Source organism: Frieseomelitta varia, unplaced genomic scaffold (genome assembly GCF_011392965.1).
Source record: "Frieseomelitta varia isolate USP_RPSP 00005682 unplaced genomic scaffold, Fvar_1.2 scaffold_522, whole genome shotgun sequence".
In the NCBI taxonomy this organism is placed as follows: Eukaryota; Metazoa; Arthropoda; class Insecta; order Hymenoptera; family Apidae; genus Frieseomelitta; species Frieseomelitta varia.
The window spans coordinates 40,744-46,780 of NW_025110282.1; the positions used below are offsets into that span (position 1 = coordinate 40,744).

A 6,037-nucleotide genomic window follows, 5' to 3' on the forward strand; every position below is an offset into this window, starting at 1 on the left:
CAAGCAACTCCTCTCGTTGCGGTAGAAACAATTTTGGAGCAATTTCGATTATCTAGATTCACGAATTATTGTTCATTTTCACTTACGAGGGAACGTACCGAAGCGTCGATCACTGATGAAATTTGGCACAAGTGTAGTTTTCGAACAGATATCTGATACGTATTTCTTCTTTTACGAAAAATTGTTGTTAAATATTTCGGAAATTACTAAAAGATGCAGTCATAAAATAATAATAAAATAATAATAGAAAATAATAAAAATAATAAATAATAAATAAAATAATAAATAATAAAATAATGAAATAATAAATAAAATAATAAATAATAAAATAATAAAATAATAAAATAATAAAATAATAAAATAATAAAATAATAAATAATAAAAATTAACGACGAATTTAATGGTTTGCGAATAAGCCATTTCTTTCAACGATATATTTAAAAAAACTTCCTAGTGGCTAGGAGGTTAAAACGATTATTATCCCATCGTTCGATAAGAAAGCTCAGATCGCCACGTTCCTTCCGATGCCATTTCCTCCTAAATCCTAAATCAAACGTAACGTATTATGAAAAACATTCTTCGACGAGAACCGAGAGCGAGAACGGTTAACAGAGTGGACCAAGGGGATGAAGGGGAGTCGAGCGATCGGTGAAACGAATTCGCCCTTCTTGCCGCGAGAATTGGCCGCCGAAATGGCCGGCTAAAAGCTAAAAGCCGGACGGACGAGCGCGAGGGAAGGTGGAAAAGAGGGGGAGTACACGAAACGATAGACAAAGATGAAGATAGATACGAGCAGAAAGAAAGAGAGAGAGAGAGAGAGAGAGAGAAAGAAAAAGAAAAGAGCCGACTGGAAAGAGAGTTTTTCCGGCGTGAGATTTACGTGAAAGGTCCGCGTGCACCGGAAGCACGTACATACGTATGTACGCCGGTGTCTGCGCGAGGAACGAGTTCTCTGTTCGAGTCACCTCCTCGTCCTTGCTGCTGGCAATTTCTTCTTCTTGCGCGAGGAACGAAAAGCGGGCGTGGCCGGGGCATAAATCGCTAAATCCCGTCCGGTCTTCGGCGGGGTCCCTTCGCCGGCGAGCTTTTTCTCAGCTTCCTTTTTCCGGCCAACACCGGGCACAGGGGAGGAGACGCTGTTCGAGACGTTCAACCACCGGCCAAAACGCTCACCATCGTTCTCTCTCGCCGTTCTTTCGTTCGATCTCTAAGAAATTTCGCGGTGTCGGTCTTCGCGACGTCTCTTCAATTTTCGTGTCCTGTTGTCGCGGCAGTCGATTCGCCGTGGTTTATGGGGTCGTACCTCGTCTTCGACGACGCAACGGTGTCTCCGGTAACCGTCGATTCGTTCCAGACATCTTGCACTGTACAGCTTGATTTCTCAAACCGTCACTAGCCCGATTAAGAACGTTTTGAAAGAATTTCTTGTCCCAAATTGCAACATTTTCTCGGTTTTAAGTATACTTAAATATAATCCGGGCAGAACACAAATGATAAGTTTATTACTTCTTCATAATTTCTGTCCAGCGATATCAAAAAAAAATATCCACCGAGTTAAAAAAAAAAATAAAAAAGAGAAAGCGACGAATTATTGTATACGATTCGGTCACTCGTTATGGTCCGCGAACCAGTGGCCACCGCAAGTGGTTAACCTCTCTACCGCTCGAAACGAAACGGGACATGTTTACGACGCTGCCTCGCGAAAGCTAAAGTGGCCTCGGTCGGAATTTATCGAAATATGATTTTACAACGGGACGCGGCGCTGCGAGAAGGAACTGAGAGACAAGGGATTAAGAAACAGCGGATAGAAACCTGCTGCTAGACGGCGGTGAAACGCAAACCCTCGCCCGCCTAATGCTCCTTTATTCATTCTGATTTAATAATGCTCTTCGCCGTTTCTTTCTTTCCCTCTGATTTAATGAATCCTCTCCCGCCTCTTTATTCCATCGGCTGGCTCCGGTTCGGGAAGCTGAATTCTGTTTGCAAACTGTTTGCCGTATATCTTTGCCTCTTTTGAGGGATCACGCGAGGTTTTCAGAGGAAGAAAGAAGACCGAGATACCACCACGGGGATGTATCGTGCTGCCGGTGAAAAATAGAAAGGTTCTTCTCTCGAAATCTTGCGATCTGTTTTTCACGCCGGTGAATATTTCACCGCCAGGGTGGAGGAAATCTGATATTCCCGGTCGGGGTGGATTTTTTTTGACGACCGCCGTTCTACGGCTCGTCGCGACATTCCCTCGTCGAATCGCTTCCACTCGAGCGTCGGATTTCAACGCTGCTCTGCGGGGAAAATATGCTCCGACGCGTTGGTCCGGGCGATTTAATTTTCATAACTTCGCGTAACGTCGAATGTTCAAAATAATCAGTGTTCCGTGACAGAAATTCCAAGACGGAATTTTACTGACCACGGCGTTAGTATCCCTTTACGAATGCTAACTAGGTCAAATGTTCGTCTCTTAGGAGGGTTTGCCTTTTTTTTATACTATTATACTATTGTCTGTATTATTATATTTTTTTTATTAGTGTTTATACGACTGATTTTTACGACTGATCCTCTCGAACCTTCCAAACGTTGTCGACTATCTTTTGGCTTGGAGTGTAGTGTGCGTGCGTGTGTGCGTGAGATGTAAACGAGGCGAGGATGATGTGTCATATTGTGTCAGATGGAACAATCAGTTTGTTTGTCAGAGGTTCAAATAATATATTACATTAACAATAATAATAATTTGAACTTCAAATAATGTATTGTTAAACATCTGTATATAATGATTTTAAACATCTAGTACATATAATATAAAATAAATGTGACATAACGTATATATGCATTTAACATGGACAGGACTGATTAAAAATTTTACACTTATTATTATACAATACAATTAGAATTATAAAATGTATAATTAGAAATGACCAATATTTTCACAGAAAGCTTTAAAAGCGTTTCGCGGCGCCAACGTATTAATATTCTGATTAATAAGACGCATTATGCAATAAAGCAAATTATTAATAACCAAGAAATATAGTATAGTATATTAATAATAATATGGTTATACAATATATATATATATATATATGTTATATTATACATTAATATTACTAACTATAAAAAGGGCATATCTTGCATACAATTTGGCAAATGTTCTTTTAAAATGTCTTCATACATATATTGATTTATAATCCCTTCAATTTTGTGCAATGGGCCAACACACCATCTCCCATCATACACCCCACAACATATGTATGCCTATGCGTATAATTGTATGCAAGATATGCCCTTCGCTGTAGAAGAAATCGTTTTTCAAAATGATCCGGACACGAAACACACAGCGAAAAGCATAACTAATTAACTGACTGCTCAGGCATTTCCGATCTTTGATTGGCCTGCACGAAGCCTCAACCTAAATCCCATCGAGAATCTATGGGGTATATTGAAAAAAAAAATTCTAGACTCATACAAATCTCCTCCTAGCTCAGTACTGGAACTACATGCTCGTGTTATAAAACAGTGGAATCAAATGCCACCTGATTTCTGCTTCAAGACTGTTTGAAAGAATGCCAAGACGTATTAGAGCTATTATCTAAGCAAATGGCTTATGGACAAAATATTAAGGTAAAGCTTGTAAATCTGACTATGAAATAATCCTGGTGCAAAATTCATTCTATGTTTTCTAATTTTTTTCAGCCAGGAAGAAACCCAATCTTAAGAAATAGCTTCAGTTTCCTGAAACTACAATGAATCAGATAGTCAAGTTTATTTTCATGTTTTTGTACTTTTAATATTTTTCTCAGAAATTTTTGTCACTGATTCAATTTTGCACCACGCTGTATATCGGTGAGATAATCAGTTGCGCGAAACTCGCTTGCAAATCGGCACTGCAGCAGCCAGCATCGCGCAAACCGCGAATAGTTTTCCCAACTGCTTTACCAACGCTCGGCGGTGGTTAACCGACGAAAAACCGAAACGTTCGATACTTGAGAAACTGTATACATACTTGGTACATTTACCTGGCAAGAGCTCTGTCGCCTCGATAACCAAAGGATACATTCACCGGGGATCCTCCTACGTTGGCGAAGTTTCTGAAATTACAATGACCTCGCGCCCCGAGCAACTTTTTCGATATTTGTCTGGATTCGGTTATGGGATCGCTGACTCGCCGAGACTCGCGTCGCGTCGAGAAAGAAGAATCGAACGATAAAGCCAAGCTATACATGTATGTGGATTGTATATGGATTTCCTGGATCTTCCAACGTCGGGAACGATTTTCCATTTGTACTCGCGATTTGTTCCTCGGGGGACGGCGAAAACACGCAGGCAGAGTTTGATAGACCGAATGGTGAATCGTTGTCGGATAACGTTGAAACTCGAGCTAAAATTCTGTCCAAACGATCGCGAAAGACGAGTCTCGAGGATTAGAAACTCTGTCGGGAATGGTCTTATTTTCTAGTTTGGGGAATTCTGCGCGATAACATGCGAAATTTGAAGATGAGGAAAGTTCGAAGCTTACATGTCGCAGTAGTCGATCTTACTTTTTTTTATAAAAATTGTACGTAAAATTTGACGTGAAAGAAGTAAGACGCGAAGGAAGAATTCATTTGAGACTTCGTTTAAAAAAGAAATAGATATAGCATGTTCACAAAAATTGGTAAGAACGAATATTTTAATGTAAGTATTTTAATAAGTAAAGCGAGTGTCTTTTCTTAACAGACAAAAATACTTCCGCATAAATAAATATTTTAACGAATAAAATATTTTCTGATCCGTGATTATAGACATCACGCAGACTGTATTTATAAAAAAACACGTGCGTCCTTGCTTTCTTGCCTTTAAGTCAGTAAGTTAACGGACAATTTGATACGTTTGGAATCCAGTGTTTTCATCAATTTTGCAGACGCTCGTTATAGCAAAGCAGAAAGAAGTTCCGAGTCGCCCACGTCTCTAATTAAAGTTTAGTGCTTCTATCGTCGTAAACGAACGAATGGGAACATCCGAGTGCACGGAAGCGAACGTTACTGGCCACTTCCGAAATAAGTAAGTCGTATTCTTTAGCAGGGCAATTACCGTCTCGAGTGCAATTATTCTCCAAATATTATTTAACGAGACAATTTGCAAAATTTGGTCAAACGTTACTTAATAAGAATAGCAAGATTTTTATTTATATTTAACAAGACTATTTTCCAAATTTTCTAATTATAATAAAGATATTAAGAAATTTATTTAGACTCCAAATTATCCTATATTTAATTTATCAAATTTCCTAATTATAATAAAGATATTAAGAAATTTATTAAGACTCCAAATTATCCTATGTTTAATTTACCTAATTACCTAATAATTATATTACTTATAATACCTAATAATTACCTTCTAGTTCTTCAGAGAGAAAAGGGGGAGAGATTCTGGATTATAGATTCTAGATTCTAGATTCCAAGGTTTCAAATTCTAGATTCTAAACTGCTAAATTTTACCTAATTACCTAATAATTATATTACTCATAATACCTAATAATTACCTTCTAGTTCTTCCTAGAGAAAATGCGAGAGAGATTCAAAAATTCTAGATTCTAGATTCTAAGATTTCAAATTCCAGATTCTAAGCTATTAGATTTTAGATTCCAAGGTTTCAAATTCTAGATTCTAAACTGCTAGATTATAGATCCTAAGGTTTCAAACCAGATTTTAAACTGCTAGATTTTACCTAATTACCTAATAATTATATTAATCATAATACCTAATAATTACCTTTTAGTTCTTCCTAGAGAAAATGGGAAAGAGATTCTAAAATTCTAGATTCTGGATTCTAAGATTTCAAATTCCAGATTCTAAGCTACCAGATTCTAGATTCCAAGGTTTCAAATTCTAGATTCTAAACTGCTAGATTTTAGATCCTAAGGTTCCAAATTCTAGATTTTAAACTGCTAGATTTTACCTAATTACCTAATAATTATATAACTCATAATTACCAGATTCTAGATTCCAAGGTTTCAAATTCTAGATTCTAAACTGCTAGATTATAGATCCTAAGGTTTCAAATTCCA

General features: G+C 37.6%; 1 long non-coding RNA gene across 1 annotated transcript in view; it reads left to right on the forward strand.

Moving 5' to 3' along the window:
- The first annotated feature begins 1,993 nt into the window (after positions 1 to 1,993).
- LOC122533367 overlaps positions 1,994 to 6,037 on the forward strand; it is an 8,434-nt gene continuing 4,390 nt past the window's right edge. The window contains exon 1 of the long non-coding RNA XR_006307694.1: positions 1,994 to 2,102. This is a non-coding gene — a long non-coding RNA (uncharacterized LOC122533367). The remainder of the gene's footprint in view (positions 2,103 to 6,037) is intronic.